The following is a 26,166-nucleotide window of genomic DNA, read 5'->3' as shown; positions in this document are numbered from 1 at the left end:
TATTATGATTGATGTTGTTTGAAATACTTTGCAGGCGAATGGCAAGTGGGCTTTCACTGGACAGTCCATTACTAAGAAAATTTGAGGTAGACTTAAAATATGGTTTTCAAATACATTAAGAATCCCCTACAGTCAGTTGTTACAGCTATTATGTTGACTTACATTGTCCATTAACAACTTAAGAAGCAATTGTAAGGTTATTTCAGTGTGAAACACTGCAGGTTTCCTTTTTAAACTACCTTTGTAATTAATCAGTGTAGCATTGCTGATTTATTCAACAACTCTGCATTGAATGCAGTCACCTTTATCAAGTAATTCATGCTGGAAATTGCTAATTCCTTCATTTCATAGTGCGTTAACATGCATTTCATATAAGTGTAAATTTAAATAAATAATGTTTTTTTTTACCAGATGTATCATTGGGATTTAACGTTATCTCTTTAAATTGCTGTTTGCATGGAAATGTATGTTTGGCAGTCACTCTCACCTCTCCCCCTCCCCTATGCCCCCGAACACTTAAACAATCAAAAACTGAATATCTTATTGACACACTTTGTTGATGTGCAATTTAAAAATGTTGGGAGTTTTTGGCTACAGCAAATGTTTTATTTTGGTGGCAAAGATATTCCACATTAAGATTTAAGATTCCATTTAAAGCTATGTAACACTGCTAAAGAAAATCAGTCTTTGTGGTTTTGCTAGAACTTTGCAATGTATAAGAAATTTATGTTTTTGCAAGGTCGTATATTGTAAGCTCTTTGGGGCAAACACCATGGCTACCTTCATGTTGGTACCTAGCACAACTCTAATCCTGAGGCCTCTCTATCATAATACTAATGATATCAATCCATCTATAATAAACATTTCATGAAAATCTCTTTGTACAGTTTTGACCCCAAAGGAAACCACCTAATGGTTTCAGTGTGTACACAAAGTTAGGAAATTCTGGAAATGCTAACAAGTAAACTATGAAAATTGTTTATGACACTGCAGTGGGGATGGGGACCATTTTCATAACAGTGTGATTGAACAAGAAGGAGATGCATATAACTTCAGTTCATTTAGAATCTTATCTGTGGGTATGTCTACACAGCAAAGAAAAACCTGGGGCTGGTCTTGGGCTTGCAGCACTTGTTTTATTGCTATATAGATTTTCAGGCTGGAGCTGGAGCACGGGTTCTAGGACCTGCAGGGTGGGAAGGATCCCAAGGCTCAGGCTCCAGCCCAAGCCCTGAAATCTACATAGCAATGAAACAGCCCCACAGCCCGAGCACTGTGAACCAAGTCGGTTGGCAGGGGCCAGCTACGGGTTTTGCTGTGTAAACTAAAACTGCTATGGTACTTTTATAGATTGGGTTAAACCTCTTTGAAACTGTTGAATGTAACAGCCACTCTTCATTCCCTTCAAATATAAGAATCAATGGCAATCTCCAGATCAAAGCATCAGTGTTACTTCCCAAAACAAAACAAAAAACAAAAGTACTGAGACCTTGGCTACACTTGCAGCTGTACAGCATTGTGATGTAAACCTGTCTTCGTACAGCTGAGTAGGGAAAAGCGCTGCGGACTGTCCATACTGACAGCTGCCAGCGCAATGGTGTGGCCACACTTGTAACATTTGCAGCTGTGTTGGGAGCGGTGCATTATGGGCAGCTATCCCAGCATTCATGTGGCTGCAACGTGCTTTTCAAAATGGGGGGGGTGGATTGTGACAGGGAGTGTGGGGGGAGAGAGAGTGCTTTTTGGAGCATGTCAGCTCTCTTATTTTGCAAGTTCCGAACTCCCGGCCCCCTGCTCATTCATTCACTCACTCAAAGCAAGCTCCAATCTGTTTGCTTTTCTCTGTGATAGGAGCTTTGAAACAGTCATTTCCGCATTCCTGCAGCCCATCACAACAATGGAGAGAATTGGCCACTTGACAAGGTGATCAGTACAGCGCTGCAAGCGTTTACACTCACACCCGTGAGGTGAGTCATAGCCACTCCATTGCAGCTGTTATTCCTCTCGGAGATGTGGAGTACCTGCAGCAGTGTACCCAGGGAGATACAGCGCTGTAAGTGCCCTGCCAGTGTGGACGGGGAGTGAGTTACAGTGCTGGGGGAGGCTTTACAGCGCTGTAACTTGCAAGTGTAGCCAAGGCCTGAGACCTAAAGAAGAGATCTGTGTAAGCTCAAAAGCTTGTCTTTCTCACCAACAGAAGTGGTCTGATAAAAGATATTACCTCACCCACCTTGTCTCTGCTGAACAAAGGCAAGTCAGAAGGTCACTCAGGAATTTCAACTGTGTGGGTGGAGAGTGTGGCTGGATTTGGGTAGAAGTGTGAATGGGAGAGAAGCAAGAGAGACAGCACAGAGAAACAAGCACAAAAGGAGAAGGAAGCTATAGACAGAGCCTGGGGGAGGTTTAGAGGCAGGTTTGGAATCTGGTGCGCTGGATAAGAGAGGCTTGGGGCTGTCAGCAAGGAAACCGCCTCCGGTTGTTTGATTCCTCCTGAGTTCAGGGGAAACAGGACTTTATTCATTCTTTGTAAATAAACAAGACTGCATCAACGATACCTGGCTCCATCTTCAATTTTTCCTCACAACTGGAATGGCCTACACAATCCCACATTTTTGATTAGCTGCTCAGGTCAAAAAGGATACTAGTACTTTCTTAAATTAATCCAGAAAGTTCTGGAAAGGCTTTCAGGATAAGGAGTATGAAGGAGCAGAACATAATCATATATTTGTATCCTAACTCTTTAGGGATTTGGTGCCCTTGCTCCAAGTGAAAATACTAAGACGTTAATGCTGAAAATTAAAGGACTCTCCCTTTTCCACTATACTCATGACCTCTACCTGCTTGTTCTACCAGCACCTTTTCTGTCCTGGTGGTTAGTCTTAGGCCTGGTCTTCAGTAAAAATTTAAGTTGTCCCAGCTCTGTGCTCAGGGGTGTGATAAATCCACTCCTGGAGCGGCATAGTTAAGACGACCTAACCTTCAGTGTAGAAAGTGCTAGGCTGACTGTAGCCAAGCTTCTGGCTCTAAGGGAGGTAGATTACTTACACCGATGAGAGAACTCCTCCTGTTGCATAGGTGGTGTCTACACTAAAGTGCTACAGTGGTGCAACTGCAGTGCTGGAACTGGGCTGTTGTAGCCTTTCAGGTGTAGACAAGCCCATAGTGGAATAGCCCGCACCAATGGCTGAGTCCTTTCCTTGGTCTGTGGCATGATTGCAACCAGACCGTCATTCCTATGGGACTCATCCCAAAAGACTCCTTGCCCTAGTGCACGTGGGCACAGCGAAGCAGGGGTTGTATCCCTTATGTAGTCCTTTCTATATGCAGTTAACAAAGTTCCCTGGTTTATTTCTTCCCTGGGTTATGGTATTTGACTTCTCCTTTGCTACAAAGGATGAGATACCATTTTCTGTAAAATAACGTATGATACAGAGCTACACTGCGGACCAGCAAGCTTGCATGACCTGTTGCCCCAGCCTCCTCAGCAGCAGGCTGGTCTTATTAGCACTTTGCTGACCAGCATTAAAAATATCTGCCCCATTAATATATAATGTCCCACCATCATTAGTCCTGTGCAATTGTCTGAGATAAATTCGTGATTGAAGACCATAAAATTATAAAAGCTACAAAATGAAAACATTTTCCCATTTACTGCTTTTGTGGGCTTGATCAATTGCCGCAGGCCAGTCAACTTAATCCCACCTGACCCTCCTTGGCAATAGAGCTGATCACACCAATTACATTTTCTGATAGGTCTGCATATACCAAAGATTGCTATGCAAAATAATAATCAAGCAGTGGAAGAAATTCAGAACATGTGTAAAAGTCTACAGGAGGAATTGATTATACTCAATTGTTAGAGAGAGATTGTGAGTAATTTTGAGCTAAATGATGTATTTGGTGATGGTGGTGGATAGAAATGTCACTGATAATGATTAAGACAAAATTTAATAATGCTAAGGATAACAAGACCCTTAATGAGTTATCCAATTCTGTTAACAAAAAGAATGAGAAAATAGAAGTGGGATGAAGTAAGGGCACTACGACAGAAGTTCCTGACCCAAGATATTCTGTAATTGAATCTCCTAACAGTTTAATTGGATTTTAAGAATTAAAATGTCAAGTTGTCAAACATAATTTTATTATTTGTAAAGAAGCACTGCACATGATCATTTTGACATCTGGTCAGTTTCAAAAACTGAGTTACAAGTAGTTTGCCAACTTTTGTGGTTTCACAGTCACATTCATCTTGTTTGTTTGTTTTTTTTAAATGTTTTTCTGTCCCCTTTGGCTGTGTGTGAAAGACCTACAGAGACAGCGTAAACTGATTACAGAAAGGGGGTCAATGAAACTGATTATTCACAAAGTGTTGCAAGAAACTTGTGTACAGGAAGAGTGGTAACTTGAGAGAAAAAGATGGCACGTTTTCTGATGGAGGAGCCCCACTTGTGTGCCTGTTGTTGCACAAACAATACATTTGTGTATGTGTCTGGGTATTTAACTGCTTAATTGTTTTATATTCATTAGGAAGCAGATTCAACCAAATTAAGATTAATCACTTAACCAATGGATTGTCCCTTAATATTCTGTCCTCAGATCAGGCAGAATGTATGAGAGAAATTCATACTGTATATGACCTGAATTCTGGCAAAGAACTGTGTTGCAGATTTCCATAAAACTTTCTCTCACAGCTCTTCACTTTATTTTGGGAAAAAAGTATTCACTGAAGTATTGCAGAAAGGGATCACTGCCCAGGTTCTGAGGACAGTGTTGATCACCTAATTGTGAAGAGAAACAAGGATGGGAAAACTGCAGAGATCCTATTCCTGAAGAGATCTTTCTGAATACAAAATGTACAAATATTACCAAAATAATAGCCACAAATCAATACAGTGTGACCCACGTGCTAATTCATGAAGATCAAAAGACCAAGTGGGTTTTATGAAAGTGGGATTTTATGATTTTCAATGACAACAACAACAACTTCCCATCTAACCCCAAAAGCGCAGATGTCTGGGCCCCAATCTGTACCCATGTTTATAGCTGCCCCATGTCTTTTTTATATAGGATTGTGTGGCCTTATCATAAGGTAAATTTATGTAAGCTTGGTCTTTGAGTACTTTTTCCTCATATGCACAATTATTCTGTGTGACTCAGCTTTGTCTTCAATTCTGACAAGAGAACTCCTGCACTTAGGGCCACATCTTAAACTGATGCAAATTGGTGTAGGTTGACTCAAGTCAATAAAGTTATGCCAATTTACCCCAGCTGAGGACCTGACCCCACGCGGGAGAGGTACTTTGTAGTTGTGCATCCTTCCCTCTGCCTACTTTTTAACATCTCTCATGAATTTCTGCTACATCAAGAGCAATGATGGAATGATTATTAATAAGGAATTAAACATTCAGTCCACGTGTAAGTATGTTTTATAATTGGAGAACCTTCCTTTCATTTCCCCACTTCTTTACTCAATAAAGAACATTTGGCAAACTGTCAGGTGAAATCTAATCTCATCTAATGTACATGTCTAAGAGACAGGATACCTCATTTTATCAATACTGACCATTTCAACGCTGTATGAAGATAACCTGTCTAGGAATAAAGATATGCTCAAACCTAGCTGCCATTTCTGTAAGTGGACTCTGAACACCTCATAAAATAGTTAAACAAGGATACAGCAAGATAGCAACTACTTCCCTTATCTCTTCAGCAAGAAAGAGAGAGCTAAAATGAACATCTACTCAAGGATCACTTGTATTCACAAGCAGTTCTGTTTTGCTGTTTTGCTTTTGAACAAAATTACTATTCAATTTATATGGGAGAAAAAAGCAACTGTGACTCTCATGTGTAATGTGTATAATCAATAAAATGTTTTAAAGCATGCTCTATTGAGAGCGTGGGACTTGCATATCTCTATTGCTATTATGTACCTTTCCATATTACCTCTCTGGTGAAGCTGGTCATCCCCTCTGGCTTTACCTATGCACCATCTTGGCTCAGTATTGAAACAAACATTGAAGCTCATTTGGGTGCATTTCATATCTTCACCCTACCTGTTTTTTTTGTTTTTTTTTTCCCTGAAGCCATTGGAAAAGGACTGTGCTGTGCATGACAAGGAGGCATTGAGGGGAAGTACAGCAGTTAGAATTTTGCCCCAACTTCAAGACACCTTTAGAACTCGGTTGAAGACGGAACAAGATAACTCATACAGAAACCTGTCCTGAGATTAGTGAAGTAGAGGAAGAAAAAGGGTCTCTAGTTTTCTCCTAACCATCCTAGATCTAAAAAGCCTGCTTAAATCAACAGCCCATGTTCTCCCAAGGCCTATATCTCTGTAATAGGAATTGCAAAAAGTGGTGACAAGCCTCATCCTGTGTGATCAGGCTTCATTGTGAATCCAGTTGCCTATGGCAAAGGAAAGAACATTACTCCCAATTTCCAACCTCCATGGGGTTAGGAGACCTAACTGCCATCTCCTTTCCTTCATGTCCTGACCTCACAGCTGGGTCAGATGGCCCGCAACTCTTCTTCAATTGCTAAACACTTGCAAAATCTGCAAATTGCTCGTATAAGCAGCTACGGAGCAACTCATGCTTTCCAAATAAGAACAAAGTAGTATATGCTGAAAAAATAGTCAGGTGGGTATGGTTGTCTTACAGATAAAGATGTATTCTAGGATAAAATATTTTCCTCTTTTTCATTTGTTCACAACAACAACAAAAACTAACACTTTCATGTAGCTCTTCCAGTCCACTAAATAAATAAACAAATATGCAATCAGATCGGACCTTGCTGCCTATCATGAAATAATCCACAGAAATTCATACCAGCATATTTGGAAATGAGTCATTTTGCTGTGATTACTTACAGTTGATATGTAAACTGAGTGCACACTCAGCAGCTGGGGAAGGAAAAATAAAAGTTCCAGCTACAAGACACTTTATTGGTATGGTTAGGGATTTCTTTTTGTCCAAAAACAAAACTCCAAACCAGAAAATATCAACTCAGACTACTGGGTAATAACAAGCTGAGACCAGTCCTACTTCAGCCAACTCGGAAGACAGAGTTTACACTTTTCTTTGGATGGTAGCTTTCTTTATATCAGCTTCCCCCATTTCTTTTATAACCCTGCCCAGATCAGCCATGTGAAAGGTAAGAACGCTTTACAAGGTGAACCACATTTTCACCTGGTCACACAGTTCAACTGATTACAACAGCACCTCACCTCACTAACCACTGCTTTAAAGGGAAGTGGAAAAAATAACTGTTACACATCAGGAACTGAGAAATTTATGGCAAAATGTTAGACAACTCTAGTTCATCATCCTGGCCGTTATTTCCAAACAATATACACAGTAGGTTTTATTGGACACAAGAAAGTCTTTTGTTTGTGTTTTTTTTAAAGGGTGGGAGGACTTATAGACCCTAGCATATGGTGCTTAGGCCAAAAAGTATCACTCTACAGCACATTCTGTCCTCCTGTTGCAAATTACGCAACTAGTGGAATGACATTGAAGTTACACTTTATAGTAAATTCCACTTATAAATCATCTATAAAGGGTTAATAAATTGTTAATGGACATTTGGTTAAATGGCTAATCAATGGTTAAAGATTCTTATACTGTTCAACAGTCAACAGGTTGTTAATAACCATATTAAGCTTATTCTATTGATGTGCTTATAACTATCTACCTGTACGAGCCACTCATGTCTGTAACATGCTTATAGTATCTGTTAATTATTTATTAACCATGTATAAATATAACCTTAATATATAAAATGTGTCCAGTGTGTTTAAAGGCACTTCCAAAATTCTAACGTTAGGTGCATTTGGCAAGCTAATATTTCCCAACACTGATCAGATATGGCTTTCTATTTCTGGAGAAATCATCGAACTCTCCTTCCTATACAAATTGGCTGAATGAATTATCCACCACAGCACCAATAGAAAAAAATATTAGGAATGAACAGCTGTAAAAAATACAGTAGGATCTAGACACACATGAAAAAAACTGCATTCCTTAGCCTTAATTTTGCCAGTTCAAGCTTGTAATTCTCATACACATAGTGTTGTGGGTTTTTTTGTTTGTTTTTGCTTATTGCTACATACAACATATCTTAATTCAGGTTAATGAAATAGTGTAAAAATCACATTCGGTTCATATTAAGTTAGCTAAAATCTTATTCTCAAACATATTAATGAGATGGACTGGTCACTGTTTATGTACTATCAGTATAAAAATCAGTACAAAGATAATTGGAAGTGAGAAGGAATAAAAACATCCCCAAGTGTATTGCACCTGTCTAAAGGACTTGGCCTGAATCTAGTTATTGCCAGTTATACGTCCTTTTTATCCATCTAAAACTACCAAAACATAGATTGAAGAGCAGCTAAAATTGACAACAGTATCAATATTATCCAGACTCATTTGGAGAAAATGCTACTATGGTCAACAATTAATCAAATTGGCTCTGTGCTCCCCCAAGTGTTTGACAGTTTTGGAATGAGCAGACTTAATGTTCAAATAAATTTCTACAATAAATCACAATGAAAATATTAGTGATCACACAAACATCTCTATAAAAATGATCAACTATCTCCTACATTTGTTGGATATTCCCTGGTTTTCATTAAGGGTCTGATCCAAAGCTCACTGAAGTCAATGACTTCTTTTCCATTGACTTCAGTGGACTTTGGATTGGGCCCTAAATGAATAATAAAAAAATATAATTCCATGCAGTGATGCCAAATTAACATATTTCCATAGTTCCTACCAATATTACTATCTCTCTCTTTCCATATGTTTGTGCATGAGTGAGAGAGAGAGACAGACAGACAGACATTGGTCAGCTATAATTCAACTGTAGGTGAGGCTACTAGCTTGGCCTACTATATATACATTTATATATGTGTTTATACATAATGTGTATGTATGTGTGTGTGTATATATATATATATATAGAGAGAGAGAGAGAGAGAGAGAGATGTACATGTAGATAATGTATGTGTGTGTATATAGATAGGTAAATAATTAGCACACATTTCTTTATAATTAAATAGATCACTGTAAAAAGAATCCTGACCCCTTTTAGTTTTGATATTTTCATTATATCATTTCATACTGAACAGTCCTTGTATTTCCAAAATGCATTTGAGAATACACATCTAAATATACATCTAAACCGAACTGTTATGTACTGATCTTTCCCACAGAATTTCATTTAATCTATCATTGTCAACTGATCTTTCCAATGTCTACAAATGTCTATATAGTATATGACTTCCCACCTCCAGGGTTAATAGCATCTACTTTTCACAGTACTTAGTTATTCCTTTCATTATTGAGGTGTCATTAAGTTTTCCCAGTGTAGGTTTCGTTGGTATATTTTGTCTGACAGTTTATCCTATTACATCACTTACTTCATAGTGAATTTTGCCAATACAATTTAATGTCTGGAAGTTGCCATATCATATATTTAAAAGATACATCTCCAGATCACTTTCTCTTATTCTTATTCTAAACATGCTTCATGGAGTCCAGTGCAACATATTAGTCCCAAAATAATTATGTAAAGTTTGCATCTTGGAAGTATTTGTAATTTAATTATGCTGTACTGTTTAGATAAATTATTCTTTGCCAGTATCTTGCAACCCTAATCACATTAGGGAGTTTCAGTAATCTTCCTCCTTATCAACCAGAAAGTTAAGAGTTCACTGACTGTATTATTTTCATTGTTTATATTTATGACAAATTTACATGTAACTGAATATTTCAAAAGTACAGCCATTCTGTTTATGTCCTTCTCTGGCCATAGGTTTGCTCATCCTGTTCAGAAATGCCCACAATTTTAACTGTATTTTCTGTATTTTTGTTAACATCTGTCACTGATATAGCATCTTACAAAGTATTGTACTTTTAAAAAGTGAGCTGTGTTAAAAACTAATTATTTGACATACAAATCAAAATATAATCTGATTTGATTTAAATTAGGAAGATTAATTTAATACCAGATAATGTGTAAAATATTTTCCTACAAGAGCATATAATACTTTGTCATAAAATGACTTTACAATTTACATTATAATTGCCTTGCTTATCTTCATATATTATAATTGTGTATAACGTGTAAAACACTCCTTTATATAGTCATTATTTATTACATTTTGAAGTTACATCTTAATATATGGCAAAATTTGATAATCATCAACATCCTTCCCCTACAATTAGTTTACATATATTTCCAGATGCACACACTGCAGAGGATCATACTGAGACAGTTCTTCGTGAGGGCCTTGGCATTAGACAGGAACACCAAAGGAAATATCAGTGTTCCTACATTTGCTAAGGGCAAAAGCAATTCCTGCATGGTTCAGCAAGCTTGACCTAAATACTGTCTCTGTAATATTTTCTGCTATGTTATTTAATTTTCCCTTATTTTCAAATTATTTTACACTACCCTTAAATGTTTAATGCTCAGTGTACTCCATTGCAACTGCAGAATAGCCTTCGCAAAGCTTTTGGGAGAAGCAGGAGGTTTTGGCAGTTAGGTAGGGCACAATTGAGGTTTTTGGATCATGGGAAGGTATGTACTCCATCAAAGGTAAGCCTTCCTGTCAGTTTTTGGTGCCAAATTTTTAACAAGGGGGATCCAGAATGCCCAAGAGCCCCCAACTGCAGTCCTTACCCAGTATTCATCCATCACTTCTTGGGGTATTCTAACGTGGAATATAGCCATTGTATGGTGATTGTTCATTCACTCCGTCCTAGAAGGAACACTATTCTTGCTATGATTTCACCTCACCAAATCCGGCCTAAATTTCCATCTGCGCCATAAGTTACAGTTTAGGTTCTTCATTCTATCTTCTAGAGAAACAGGATGGAAATTAAACTCTTTAATGTCCTGAGAGCTAAAAATAGGAATCTTTTCAGGGTCACTTCAATATGGCAGGGTAATCATGATTAAAATAAGGCTACAAATTCTTGAATGTTTCATTTGCACCTTCATTTTGTGGCGCACAATGTCAGAAATGATTAGGAACTCTATTTAAGTGCCTCATTCAAGCAGCCATTTTATGTAAGTTACACAGATTTATTTATTTATTTATTGCAGTGTACCTCTATTGTTCAATTATCATGCAGCTTGAATTTCTTGCCATGGTATGACATGCACCCAGACAAAGAAGGGGAGATTGAAAAAAGATGTAAAGACATGAATAAGACCAAAATGGTGGATTGATCACTAATTGTACATGATCAAAACACTTTTTCCTGTCAGGCCAGTTGTTAAAGCTAGTCTAGCCCCTTGACAAGCCTGCTTGTGCATTTGCTGAGACATAATTTTTCTTGACACTGACCTTGCTAATATTGCAGGAATCCTATTTTCACTAAGATTAACAGCCTCTCTGCATCTAGACACTAGTATGCTTTATTTCCTTTTTTGGATCATCTTGTCATCTGTCTTGCTGTGTGTGTGTGTGTGTGTGTGTGTGTGTGTGTGTGTGTGTGTGTGTGTGTGTGTGTTTAACAAACACTTTTATTGAAACCAAGTATTGAGATCCCAGCATTGAGCTTCTTTCCTTTCTTGTGTCCCTAATTAGAGCAAGGCATGATCACTATGTGTATGAGAGAACTTCAAATCTGCCATCTCAAAGAACTATGAGTGATGGAACTTCTCTCATCTTGCTATATGATGATCCACATTGCTTCCATTCCTTGACCATTAATATTATCCCCTTCTTAAAAGTGTGAGCTAGGAATAACAACAGAGGATGGGAAGACAGTGGCATGGAGGGCTGTGAAAATTATAGCATGAAGAGTTCATACACTGTGTGTTGAGATTTCCTAAACTATCTATTATAAAGTCTAGCTGTTTGCTGGGTGATAAGTACTGATGGAGCTATCTTGATGAAGCATAATATATAGTTCATCTTCAGCTTTTGCAAATAAAAGTGGGAGAGTCCATCAAGCCATACAGTAATCAAAATCTGCTGTGTTCAGTACCAATATCAATTCAATACCAACAATACCAATTCATGCTGTCCTGAGGATTGTCATCTTGTATTGCATGTGTCAAAGTGATCACTACTCTCTTGACTGACTCCCTGGGACTGAACTGGGAGATTCAGAATTAAGAGTATGCGCTGTTGCAGCCTGAGCTAAAGTGCTATTGCTCATGGCTGTACAATTCATGTCCTATGTGTATCGGTGCCCTTAGAGAAATACTTGAATATGCTACAGAAAGGTCTAAGCCCTAGTGTGACAGCGTACCCCATAAGGCTTTGGGGCGGGGTGCTTATAAATGTATATATGACATAACTGGAATATGTTTTGCGCTGCCTGTGCCATGTAACATATCTCTGTAAAGGTTATGGTCTACTATATCTATTCATCCTATTTGTACACATATATCATTTTCTACTTGAGGTTAAGAATATGCGCTGTTTGCTTGCTTGGTTTCTAAGTAAGCTTTGTGAGGCATTTGGTCAGCTTCTTTAGGAAGGAATTCACAAGGTTAAGTACCTGATCAGGAAGCACTTGGGGAACAATGCATCTTGGAATGCTCCAATCCGCATAAGGAGTCTTCCTGGAGACATACAAGATACCATGTGGACAATGGCTTCGGCCTGTAAAGACTGAGTCATGCAGGGACATGTGACTTGCCCAGGTGACTCCAGAACTCCATCTTGGAGCTGGACTTTGCATAGGAGGGAGGAGGGGATCTCCACCCACAAGAGAGAGTCTATTTAAACCCGTGGGGGACCCCTCCATTTTGTCTTCAGCTGGCTAAGGAAGGAGCCTCTCCCCCTCCTCCCCCAGGATACTTGAAGGAAACTGGAATAAAGGACAGTAACTACAGGGGGTGTGAGTGATTGCTGGACTCAGGCTAAAAGGAGATTAGCCTGTGAAAGGATGTTATGCTCATACAAAGCACACGGGATCTTTATAGAGGAAGGTAAATACACACAGCGTTTATTGAGAATACCACAGTTAGCATATGCTTTACACACACACACACACACACACACACACACACACACACACACACACACACACACACACACACACACACACTCTCTCTCTCTCTCTCTCTCTCTCTCTCTCTCTCTCTCTCTCTCTCTCTCTCTCTCTCCTGCCAGTGATGTTCATAGTTACCAGTCTGTTGTAGCTCGAGTCAATCTAATGGCCAGTTACATTGAGCACGAGTGTGGAGCTTGGTTCTGTCGGTCGCCATACGCTGCTCCAAGGCTTTGCAGGACTGAACCCAGAGTTCCATGGCAAAACACCCCAGCTTTATAGTTGTAAATTCTCATTTGAGTCCATGTATTTTGCAATGTCATCCTGTAATCATTAGTCCTTAAGTGGTGTTATTATTTGATGGTTATTGTCGGGCTTCCCATCGTTATCTCCTATTTGTTGTCTCACCTTCGGGGGTGCCTGCCTCACCTCTGAGGTCATCAATGCTGCTAACATGTTTAACATCGGATACAATGGATGTTTTCTGATTGTCTCCTGGTCTTTCCAAGTCTCTCACTTCTTCTTGACCATCTGGACATTTGTGATGGCTTTCACATCTTATCTTTTCCTGATGCGTGCATTCCTCATTCACACAAACAATCTTACAGAAACCTTCAAAGGTATACAGACAGCAGTATTGTATAGTCAGCAGAATACATTGTAAATCAAGCCTTGCTAAATCTTATAACTAAAACAATTCACATTGGGGCTTCAGGCTCTCAACATTCCTCTAATCTTCTTAACATAGATACAATAGAGAATCCTGTCTCTTACTTCCTAATTTGTAATACATATAGGAAACCATAGTAGCTTTATAACTTATTCTAAAACAAAAGGATGACCATAATTAGTCATAAGAATTGTTCTGGTCTCTCATTCCTTTCTGCTATTCAAAAAGGGTGGCTGACAAGATGAAATCAAATCATACATTAAGGTTCTCATAGTACATTATAAAATCCAGCTCCTACAAGGGACCATTCTGGAACTGGTGAGGAACTTATCAGTATTTAGTTTGATTTATACATAAATTTGCGCATTTTATTTTATTTTGTTTGGTGACTTACTTTGTTCTGTCTGTTACTACTTGGAACCACTTAAATCCTATTTTCTGTATTTAATAAAATCACTTTTTTTCCTTATTAACTCAGAGTATGTATTAATACCTGGGGGAGCAAACAACTGTGCATATCTCTATCAGTGTTATAGAGGGCAAACAATTTATAAGTTTGCCCTGCATAAGCTTTATACAGGGTAAAACAGATTTATTTGGGTTTAGACCCCATTGGGAGTTGAGCATCTGAGTGCTAAAGACAAGCACACTTTTGCGAGCTGTTTTCAGGTAAACTTGCAGCTCTGGTACAAGTGATTCAGACCCTGGGTCTATGTTGGAGCAGACGGAGTCTCTGACTCAGCAAGACAGGGTGCTGGAGTCCTGAGCTGGCAGGGAAAACAGGAGCGGGGTAGTCTTTGTACATCAGGTGGCAGCTCCCAAGGGGGTTTCTGTGATCCAACCCGTCACACCTAGCAGTAAAACTCTGTTGTAATTAGGACTTGTATTGTAGCATTTTTATAGGTTAGCTGCATAGAAAGCGCCCACTAAAAATAAAAAAGTGTCATAGACTCATAGACTTTAAGGTCAGAAGGGACCATTATGATCATCTAGTCTGACCTCCCGCATGATGCAGGCCATAAAAGCTGACCCACCCCCTTTCCCTTGACTCAGCTGTTGAAGTCCCCAAATCCTGTGATTTAAAGACTTCAAGTTGCAGAGAATCCTCCAGCTAGCGACCCCCGCCCCATGCTGCGGAGGAAGGCGAAAAACCTCCAGGGCCTCTGCCAATCTACCCTGGAGGAAAATTCCTTCCTGACCCCAAATATGACGATCAGTAGAACCTCGAGCATGCAGGCAAGATTCTCCAGCCAGACCCTCATTGACCATTGATACTATTTACCAGCGATGGCACGCTGTTGATTAATTGACTAAAATCACATTATCCCATCAATAAGTCAATAATGAAGAAAGAGAGCCAGGCTGTTATTTGTGCTCTTCTTCCTCTTTATCAGCACGGCACTAACATTTTGGCTCAGCTGTTTCCTTTAATAGCTAAACTCAGATATTAAAAAAACAAAATTATATAATATATGTAGTATGTGGCAAGCACTTATTTGGCTGTTGAAGTTGATGGAATTGTAGAAGCTTTGGTGTGAGGATGTCAGCCATATAAACATGAAGATATATTTTTCCTTTAATTGTACAATTTGAAAGCAGAGTTTGTAACATGTCTCTGCATTTGAGCAAAGAGACTGCTTATGTCAATACACTGCATTTAGAGGGTTTCAGACAGTACAACCACCTATATTACACAATATCTCACTTGGCATATTGCTTTGGTGATTGGCAAAGTAGAATTGTAGTTGGGGAAAAAAAATAAAAACGGGTAATACTTTAGAGAGCCCTGCTTTGTTCTATGTACTTTTCTGATTTCACTGTCCATCATGTGTACTGTCCATCATGTGTATCATTCTCAACTGTTAATTAAAATAAACAAAAAACACAGAACATAAGCTCCACCGCCATTGTATTGGGTTGCAAATAATAATCCGTTTCTTGTGTCATGATCATACTCTGTAATTAATCAAATAACCACTAATATAGTTTTTGTCATGCATGTCTAACTTCCATTGTTCTCCATGAATCCAACATTAGCAGCTCAGTTGTAGTACAACTTACATGCTTTCATTAAATTGAACTGCAGTAAACCTGGCTCCTTGATTTACGAGCTGCAACTTAACTAGGTGGCACTGGCATGCTCTGACAGCTCTTTAACGATAAAACTGCTCTCTTAGAGCAGACCTAAAGGCAGCTATTGTGCAAGCCATACCAGGAGAAGCATACTGTATTTCTGTGTGATAGGCATTTTTTAGTGACAAAATGCTTTATTTTTATTTTTAAATCAGAATCGAAGGCATATTTAACAATTCTAAAAATGTCTAAGTATTTCATCACAGAATATATAAAAAAGAGTCCTATGTTTCTGACATATCAAAACCATATTCCTTTATAGGTGCTTGAATCATGCACTTTTTAAACAAATTGCATTTAAATAACATTCAGCAACTGACTTAACTAACGATCAGGATTCCTTAATTTGTGCGATAGTAAATGAAAAGAAAAGAATGACAATGTGAATCTACAGTCTGATTCAGCCAGATGCTGAGCTTTTCCTCCCACTCCAATATATATATATAAAACCTATAAGGCTTTGGGCTGAATGCTCAAAGTTAGGAATTTCAGTCTCAGTTGCAGTGAAAAAACTTCCACATACAGCTTCATTGGCATTGAGACTCTTCTATACATGTGTACGCAGCACCGTTGAAATTCAAAAGGCAATATTTATTCTGCTGTTTACTGAGGGTAAAATCTAGCCCCATGCAAAATGCCTGCATAAGTACTATGGACAGTCTTTAGCTCTATTTTGAGATGGTGCTGAATATTTGTTATTTACTGTGCATGCTCATGGGGATAGAAAAATCCTTGGCTTTTAAAATTTAAAATTTTTGTTGTTGTTTTTTACTGGTCAAATGTAGGGCAAAACTGTTAAAGTGCAAATTTCCTCAAAATAATAATAAATCTTTTTTAAAAAAGGTATATACCAACAACTTCAGTATAGTGTCGGGACTTTCTCAAGTCTAACTCTGGATGTCAAATCATTTTCTGAGGTTAAATGCTGCTGAAAGGTGAACTAAGGGCTTGTCTACACTGGCAATTTACAGCGCTACAACTTTCTCGCTCAGGGGTGTGAAGAAACACCCCCCTGAGTGCAGCAAGTTTCAGCTCTGTAAAGCTCCAGTGTAAACAGTGCACGAGCACTGGTAGCTATGCCTCTCGTGGAGGTGCGTTTTTTAGAGCGCTGGGAGAGCTCTCTTCCAGTGCTCTGCCGTGACCACACAAGCCATGTTAAAGCGCTGCTGTGGCTTTAGCTACACCCATATTTTCCCACTAAAATATAATAGTTTTAAGTTGCTTTAAATTCTGGAAACTAGCTACTTGATACTATCCCTTGACATCCAGCTGCCTGAGGCTTGTCTTAGGAGACTTATAGTTTCTTCTCTGGTATTTTCATGTGATCCAGCAACTCCATACTCCACAGTTTAACAAAACAAGTGAGAGTTACATAGAAGTTAGTTTAATATATACTGATAGTATTTTCAGATTAGGAAATTGTTAGCATGAGTCACATGTGGAAAAAGTACAGTGATAGTAAAGACTATTATCTTTGAATTTATCCATAAACTTGTAATGTCACAAATATATCTGCATATTTTCCGCAAAGTGATTGTTGTTAAGGTTCAGTTCTTTTATTGATAAGATCTCAGATAACCCAAGCTCAATTAGTTTATTAATCAAAGATAAATCTGCATAATGCAGAGAAGTCCATACATTACCAACTCTGGGGAACAACTTTGAAGTGATCACAGCTTACATCTCTAGTCTGTGTGTATCCCAAAGTCTGATTACAAAAACTACCTCTTTTATACCGTTCTTGTTTACAGTGGCTAGAAGACTCCAAACATTGCCCAGTTCTTATCAGTGTCTTATCTTCTTTTGAACATAGCATTTCAGAAGTCAACAAAGCTTAGAGACGTGCACACTAGCTGTACCTTGATACAGAGTGCACATTGGTTAAGCATCAAAGACATCATCTTCTCCTATCTTTCTGGTATGTTTCTGCACCTAGCACTGAAAATACATCAATTCACATTTCCCCTTGGTTAAACATGTTAGCATAAGTAAAAAGCATTCTGGGAAAAGCTTAACATGAATACAGTTCATAACTATACAACTTAGCATAGATACAAAACATTCTGAAAATATATGACATACCTTACTTGGTAACTACTAGCTACATTATTATCTTAGTTGAAGCACACACCTTATCCAGTCAAACTTGTAGTTACAGCAATGGTGTAATTTACATATTTTTTTGTGTGAATACATCTGTTTGTGAGAGCCAATTTCCCAACCCTTTATACAATCTCATTCCTCATCTGGTAAAACTACCATGCCAGCATTACCATTTTATGAGCCATGAGCTTCCCTAACAGTAGTTTTCCACTTCACCTTTGGCCTAGCCATAAACAATATGGGACTGTGGTTCAGTAGTTTGGTCAATACTGTGTTCTGTCATGCAGTGTAACTTACTGAGCTGTGTGATGTGAACATTTGCTTTTAAATGTTGAAGAATAAGGGTTAAGATAAACAAAGAAATAGTTTTTAAATTTGTCCCTGTACAGAAGGGTAGCACTTGAGCCTATGAACCACTTAGATACCACTTAAGTCTCCAAATATGACACAGCCCTCTAAATTTTTACATACATGATACTTGTTTCCTTGTTTATTTTTCAACACTGAAAAGCAGACAGGCACATCACAGAACTGAGTAAGTTTCGCAGAATGACAGGCCACTTTCTCAAGCTACAAACAGTTAAGTTGGGATACTCTCTTTTTAGTTTCTATTGGCCATGATATTTGATGGCAGACTTCAACTTCAAAAGACATCCTAACAGCATAAAATTAGCTAGGGATAAAATTGACACCAAATATAGTAAAGTTAAACTCTTTGAATGGGATACTACTTTCACAAGTTCTAATGAAAGACCTAGATTGGTGGCACAATGTATCACTTTCAGTCAGGGGAAAGATTCATATCCTTAAAATGTGTCTTGTCTTGACAAAAATAATCTTAAGACCTCGTCTTCACATCAATAAAGTAGAACGTTCAGGGAGGACTGAGAATACATAATGTGTATTGCTAGCTGGCAGTCAATATGAGAGACTCTATTGAAAGGACACTTAATTCTGATACTAAATCAAAATGGTGGTAGAATATGGGGAACAGTGTTCCTTTAGAAGTAGGATAGAGGCAGTGCTCTTGTCTCTTTTCTGAGGTAGAATCACAACAATTTTAAAATAGCCTTTAACATTTGATTATTAAGATTATACAGGGCATCAGAATGGGGACCTCTATTTATGAATATATTTTTATGGAACTATCCAGTATTCAGCATTGCAGGGGGAGTCTGCTGATAGATACATTAAAAAGAAATGGGGATGCAGGACCTAAGTTACATAGTCCAAAGAGGTGTTATGCAGGGTTGTCATGTGACTAAGGTGCTTTGGAAAAAACATGTTATTTACCTTCAGTCAAAACATGTTATTTAGAATGGAGGAATAATATGGACAATGGTGTGATTCCTAGAACAGGTTTTCCATATCATGTGTGTCTCCAGGGTCGGCTCCAGGGTTTTGGGGAACAAAAAAAAAAAAAAAAAAAAAAAGCTGTGATCGCGATCTGCGGCGGCAATTCGGCGGGAGGTCCTTCACTCCCAGGCGGAGTGAGGGACCGTCCGCCGAATTGCCGCCAAATACCTGGACCTGCCGCCCCTCTCCGGAGCAGCCGCCCCAAGCACCTGCAAAATGTGTGTATTAGAACGGCAGAGGCAACAAGAGTTGCCTAAATTGTGAGCCAATTTGATTTAATCCTGTTTTCTGTCTCTCAGGTCATTCTAGAATGAATGAAATTATCCCAAAGGTGAACATTTTTAGGAAATTTGAGCAAAACCAGGCCAGCTGTTTTTCAGTAAAAAGGGATGGTGTAAAAAATCTCTCTCTCTCCCCCCCCAGTCTCAAGGAAAATAAAATCTTGCATCCTTTTTTAACAATAGCATAGCATGGAAAATAGCTCAGGATAGAAAATATTTTGTTCATGTTAGTGACACTCACTGAGAAGAGTTTTCCAGTGATTTTGCTTTTATATTTGAAATAATGTAGCTTGCTAATACTGGAGAGGAAGGAAAGACGGAAACTGAGAAGAGTGAGATAATGAGAAAGCGAAGTAAGAGCTTGAGAGTAGGGATGATAGAGATCAGGAAATAGGAGACAATTAAGTGGTTAGAGGAGGATAGCAGGAAAGAAGTCTCGTTGTTGATATGCAGTGTTGTTGTAGCCAGGTTGGTCTCATGGTTGATGACAGGGGAGCAGGGCTGGCTCCAGCTTTTCTGCCGCCCCAAGCGGCAAAAAAAAAAGGAAGACGACGAACGGCAGCACTTTGGCGGCAGCTAAATCAGGCCACTTCTTCGGCGGCAGTTCGGGAGCGGGTACTCCCTCTCTTCCTCCTCGGCGGCAATTCGGCGGCAGCTCAAAGGGGAAGAGAGGGAATGAGGGACCCGCTGCCCAAGACCTGGACGTGCAGCCCCGATACGGGACAGAGTGCCGCCCCTCTGAATTGGCCGCCCCAAGCACCTGCTTCCTACGCTGGTGCCTGGAGCCTGCCCTGCAGAGGAGATACCTCCTGAGGATCTAGTTTATGTCCTCATTGAAAAAAGATGGGAATATCCTGCACAGAGAGGAAGGATTTAAAGAGGGAGTAACAGATGACAAATAGTTGATTTGAGATTACTAGCATCAGAGTCAAACTGAATAGTCTGCAAAACAGTGAACAAACTGCATTAAGTAAATGTCACATTCTGGGATGCAATCCAGACCAGAGGGGGATTATGTCACGGCCTGCCCTGTAACCATGAATGCCTCAAAATGCTCTGCTGCTGTAGCTGTCTTGTCTGGATGCTTGCAGCCAACGTACAAGCATGCACTGAGTGTCTGTGTTAAGCAGCTCTGACTCAGCAATTTTGACTCCAGCAGCCTGCTTGTTGGACCACTTCCACATACTGGTCTCCACCATTCTAGGTTACACCTGGCAAGATGTCTGCAACACCTCCCAGTCCTGAAGTTTCCCAAACCCTTGTGCTCTACAATGTCCAGTCCTCTCCTGGATCATTCAGAGAGATATTGAGGTTTGTTTGTTTGTTTCTTTAAAGGTACAATACGCAGCAGTTTACCGGATTTAGCATTCATTTTAAATTAAACACAGCACTAGGTTGGCTTAGATTAAAAATAAAACAAGTTTATTAATAAAAAAGGTAGCCTTTTAAGTGAGTTCATTTATAAAGGATAGAGTTAGAAATAGTTACAAGCAAATTAAAAGAAAAAAACTGTCTAGAGGCTAAGACTTAACTGAACAAGTTACCGCCTTTGTTCCAGGTGAGATTCTCATCATACTACCTTCCAGCAAGATGGCTGACCAATCCCTCTGGGCAAGGATACCCACAAAGTCCAAAGAGCTCAGTTCCTTTGTCAGTTTAGGTGAATAATAACTTGGGGTTCTTTGCCTTTCTTTTATAATCCAGTGAGTCTCTGAAATGGATTCTTCTGAAGGTCCCACTAAACTTCATTCAAGCTTCATTCAAGGGAGGCAACATGGATTCTGCTAGTGAAGGAAGTTGCACGCTGGTCCCCTCCCGCCCCCCGGGATTTACTAAAATGCAAATTGAGCAGTTTCTGATATCTTCTCCCCCTCCCATGATACTGAGTGGCTATCTCCTCCCCTTGTTGGCTTGATGGTCCTGTTTACCTTCTATGTAAATTGCATTACCATTATCGCTTAATGTACCTTGGAAATACCTTCCAGGTAGCAGAACCACATTCCTTTGTCTGGTGGGGGAGGTGTGGAGGGACTTTAGCCCTGCCTGGTAGACATACTTTGGTAACATAATTTCCAATATGTTTGTAATTTCGAATGTGTCCTCCATACATACACCAGACAATAATATTAATGATCAATAAGTTATTAGCTTTCTATTGATATCTTATTTGACACCTTATAGATACAGGGTATGACATTAATGAGTTGAGGTACATTGAACTGGTCAAGCCATCAGAGGCTTACTACCAGATATCAGTGAGCCTCTTGCATTGGGATGATGTTAGAGTCACAGTAAATACTAAATAATATTAGAGTTTTAAAAATCTTTGTTTTAACAGCATAAATGCCTTACCTGTATCTTTTCTTAATATATATTTTCTAACCAGACAGTTATTTAATTACTTTCTCTCTAGATTAGACCCTACATTTGACACACAGGCTAGAGATTTTGGGTGCCTCCGAGTTTTGGTGCCCATCTGGAGACACCTCCACTTTTACAGGGCCTATGTTTAACACTTTCTAAAAATCAGTTCTCTTTAAATTAGGCACCTGAAGTCACGAGTCACTTTTGAAATTTTAGTTTTTGTGTATCCTGCATTTAGGGAATGAAGAATGACCTTCCTCAGTAACTTCTGGATGTGGGATTTCATATTTTACGTGTGTTCATATTTCATAATTTCATACAAAGAGAGACATCAAAAGAAACAGGCAGATGGAGACAAACGTGTGATACATTATAATGAAGCTGAGAGCAATCTGAGTCCCTAACCTGCCATCAACAAAATACACAGACCCTGACTTAGAGTATATCTGCATAGCCTGTGGAAATGACTTAGTCTTACACTGCCTCTGTTTTGGGTACTGGACCCTGACCAAGCTGAAGATCATCTATAGGCTGGAGTGAGCAGAAAAGTGCTTTGCAATGGAGGGTATGTGGACACCCCTATGTAAATGCACATGATTAATGAAATTGCTGTTTTGGGGGTCCTGGTGGTATTTTACACATGAGATATTGTCGCGACTACAGAGGAGTTTTCACTTTCCTCTGGAAAATCCTGCAGAGGTCACACGCCTGGATCAAAATGATTTACTCAATAGGATTTTCTTGTTATGGGATGAACACAGGATACTGTCTTCGTTTGGGATCTCCCTGGCAAAGTGGTATGTATAGCTATTCGTGAGCCTCTTGTTCCAAAGTGTGAGCTCTGGTTTCGGCAACCAAGGCAGATAATGATGACTGTGCCCTAACTTCTACAGGAACATATAACACACCTTCACAGGTGAGCACAACTCTCTGTCATGGGAAGAGGACTAAATGTGGCTAGGTCTTCAAGGCTGACCAGCAAGAGTAAGTTTACAAAATCTTGGTTACACCAGCTGGGTAACTATCAATTCATTATCGATATCAGTTAAAAAATTGTGAAGGGTAAAAGTTGCAGTCAGAGCCCTTTGCAAACATGTCATGAGTTTTATTGCTAAGGTCCATACCGAGAGGAGAAACTGGCAATGTGTACTTACAATATGTCTGAAAAGTGTAAACTTAAGAAACATAACCAAGTTGTAGGCAAAGGACACATTTATGGCATTGTGATGCATCTTTTAATACCACTGCAACTCAAGACAGATATACAATAACAGTATAATAGCTTGATGAATGTAAATACTCAGCTTTTACATTTCTGTTCACAGATGAAAAGGAAAACCCTAGAGCTAGTGTAGTAAGCTGTGTGTGCGCTTTTTCAGTTTAATGTTGACAGTTATTTTGGACAGGTTTGCATTTATTTGTATACGGAAAGCTCCTCTGAAGAGGTGATACCTCATCCTCCATAGAAGAGAAGCCTGAAAGAACAATTAATTAGCCTAAGAATGAAACTCCTTCACCTGGCACACAGAGAAACTGATAAGAGTGTTAAAAACACAGCAGCAGAGTATAACAGGAAATGTAATAATGATATTCCTCTAGTAACCACTAGGAACAGGCCAAGCTTCACTAGAGCTTATCACTGGATATAAATCTTTGTTTACACTGACAAATAATGTTTACCACAGCTGTCTAGCGTATAGAAAGCATTTCAACATTCACTTGTACAGCCTCAATAAAAGGATCATCAAATGCAAGGTTTAATTTTTCATCAAACTATGAACACGGTTTCCCCCGTAGGACTCCTGTTTGGAAAAGCAGGTGAATTGTCTAGTCAGAAAAACACAGCAGGACCCATGCCTTGTAATGAAATCAAACAGCTCACTAAATCTAATCCACACTCTAGCTGAAATTTGAGCTTCAAAAGCAACAGCCCACAACTTCAGAGATTAAGTTTAGCAGAAACGCACTGATGGTAGTGATAGATGTACTATTTCAGGGTCATTCTTTCATCACATGAAAAGTTTCTTTTAAAAGATACAGCCAAGCTGTAGGGGCTTGATACTGGCATTTACTCTTGTAGCTGCATGATTTTACTGCATGCTTAACAATGCTGAAAAAATGGAGATTTAAGCTGTTTTATCTAGAAAGGCAAGGAGAGTTTTATGCTAGAATTGTTTTTTTTTAATTTATTTTGTTTCTATCATCTTGGGTTATAGCTGCAATGTCTATTCAAGTTCTTCTCCTTAAAAAGAAAGAATCCATGAAAGAAAGCAGCACTAAGGAATCCAAGGTTTCAGAGTAGCAGCCGTGTTAGTCTGTATCCGCAAAAAGAAGAACAGGAGGACTTGTGGCACCTTAGAGACTAACAAATTTATTAGAGCATAAGCTTTCGTGGACTATAGCCCACTTCTTCGGATGCATATAGAATGGAACATATATTGAGGAGATATATATACACACATACAGAGAGCATAAACAGGTGGGAGTTGTCTTACCACCTCTGAGAGGCCAATTAATTAAGAGAAAAAAACTTTTGAAGTGATTATCACTTCAAAAGTTTTTTTCTCTTAATTAATTGGCCTCTCAGAGGTGGTAAGACAACTCCCACCTGTTTATGCTCTCTGTATGTGTGTATATATATCTCCTCAATATATGTTCCATTCTATATGCATCCGAAGAAGTGGGCTATAGTCCACGAAAGCTTATGCTCTAATAAATTTGTTAGTCTCTAAGGTGCCACAAGTCCTCCTGTTCTTCTTTTTAAGGAATCCAACTATCCCTGTCTCTTTCATGTATGCAAAACAGAGTAAATGCTTGCAGATGAGTAGCCTGACAGCCGCAAGTACATTTAGATCAAATATTACAGTGGGTTTATATTCTGTCGCTGTCTGCAGTGCTGCGAGCTCAGTCATGTTTATAATGTAGGTTGTTTGAACTCTGTTGGTTGCTTATTAGAGATTTTTACTCTTCAGATAATTTCATCTATATCTTTAGAGAGTATATTTAACGTTATTTAAATAGGGGTTCGTGACAGGGAAGCTGAGTGTGGGGTCCTCTATAAGAAAGCTGGATTCTTCTGCTAGACTCAGATGCTAAAACCCTGTAGTTAGGTTTAGGGTAATTATTGCTCAGTTATGCTGGCAGGTGTGTCAAATTAGCTCCAACCAGAAACAAAAGGGGATGGAAGTAGCTCTTGGGGCCAAAGGGAACTATGACAAAGCCAGCTGAACTTCTGTGTAAGAGGGTGGCTAGCCAACCACAGAATGAGTCCCACCTGAGAGGAATTTGGTGACTTCAGTATAAGTGCAGCAGGAAGCGGGGAGATTTAGAAGTCTGTAGTTATGTTTGCAGAAGTAAGAAGGCTCTTGCAGGGCTCTGAGTCAGCAGGGGGTGGAAGTACCACTGCAGAAAGCTTGTAAAGAAAAACAAACTCAAATGGGAAGCCGACAGACACCCAGGGAGGGGCTGTGCCCAGCTGAAACTAGGATGAAGACTCTGTGAGTTTGTGTTCTAGTTTGGCTTATCAGGAAAGAGACACTGAACTGAAGTGGGGGACCTGGAGGGCCAGTGCACCAGAGGATTGAATGAACCAAACTCCAAGCGGGGAATGTTTGTTTACCTTTGTACTGTGTGGAGTTCTTTACTCCAAATCCATTTTCTTTTATATGTTCACTAACACATCTTTATACATGAGCTTTTGAAAGTGAATGTTGGCAAGATGGAAAGGCCAGGTTTAGGAGTTTCTGGGGGAGGTTTTTCAAAGGTGCAAGGGGGACTTAGGCGCCTGACTCCTGTTGAAAATGTCTAACTCGCCTGTACATCCTTGAAAATTTTCCCCTGTATTCACAGGAACAGGACTCATTTTGAGGAATGTATTGTGATTTAAACTATATGCCCATGCAAGGGGGAATAAGATCCCCCTTCATAGTCCTGGATAAATTGCCTGGGCCTTGTGTACCGAGGTAGAGCATGCACTTCCTCCCCCTGGAGCAGATAGATGGGGAAGGTCAGCGAGTATGTAGAGATGTGGCTCTGCCTGGCAAATGCACCAGCTGTCACAACTAAGCCAGCATGGGGGCTTTGTAACTAACTGCTGGTGTAGGCCAACAGCAAACTATTTGTCACCACAAGTAGGGTAAACAGAGAAGGTGCCTCTGAAGAACAGTGATTCCCGGGGCTACTTGTGAAGTGGTGCAGTTTACACATCTCCCCTTATTCAGGGCTGTGCCTAAAATCAGAGACT

At 39.3% G+C, this 26,166-nt stretch overlaps 1 protein-coding gene and 1 long non-coding RNA gene across 13 annotated transcripts in view; one reads left to right on the top strand and one right to left on the bottom strand.

The window, feature by feature from the left end:
• LOC122174302 (uncharacterized) overlaps positions 1-17,526 on the bottom strand; it is a 67,406-nt gene extending 49,880 nt beyond the window's left edge. The window contains exon 1 of the long non-coding RNA XR_010601244.1: positions 17,463-17,526. This is a non-coding gene — a long non-coding RNA (uncharacterized LOC122174302). The remainder of the gene's footprint in view (positions 1-17,462) is intronic.
• The window catches only part of CCSER1 (coiled-coil serine rich protein 1), a 1,147,114-nt gene that overhangs the window by 525,840 nt on the left and 595,108 nt on the right, over positions 1-26,166 (top strand). The window lies entirely within an intron of this gene.

This window comes from Chrysemys picta, chromosome 5 (assembly GCF_011386835.1).
Source record: "Chrysemys picta bellii isolate R12L10 chromosome 5, ASM1138683v2, whole genome shotgun sequence".
Lineage (NCBI taxonomy): Eukaryota > Metazoa > Chordata > Testudines > Emydidae > Chrysemys > Chrysemys picta.
Note: the sequence above shows the minus strand (reverse complement) of the source record. Positions and strands in the feature narration are given on the sequence as shown.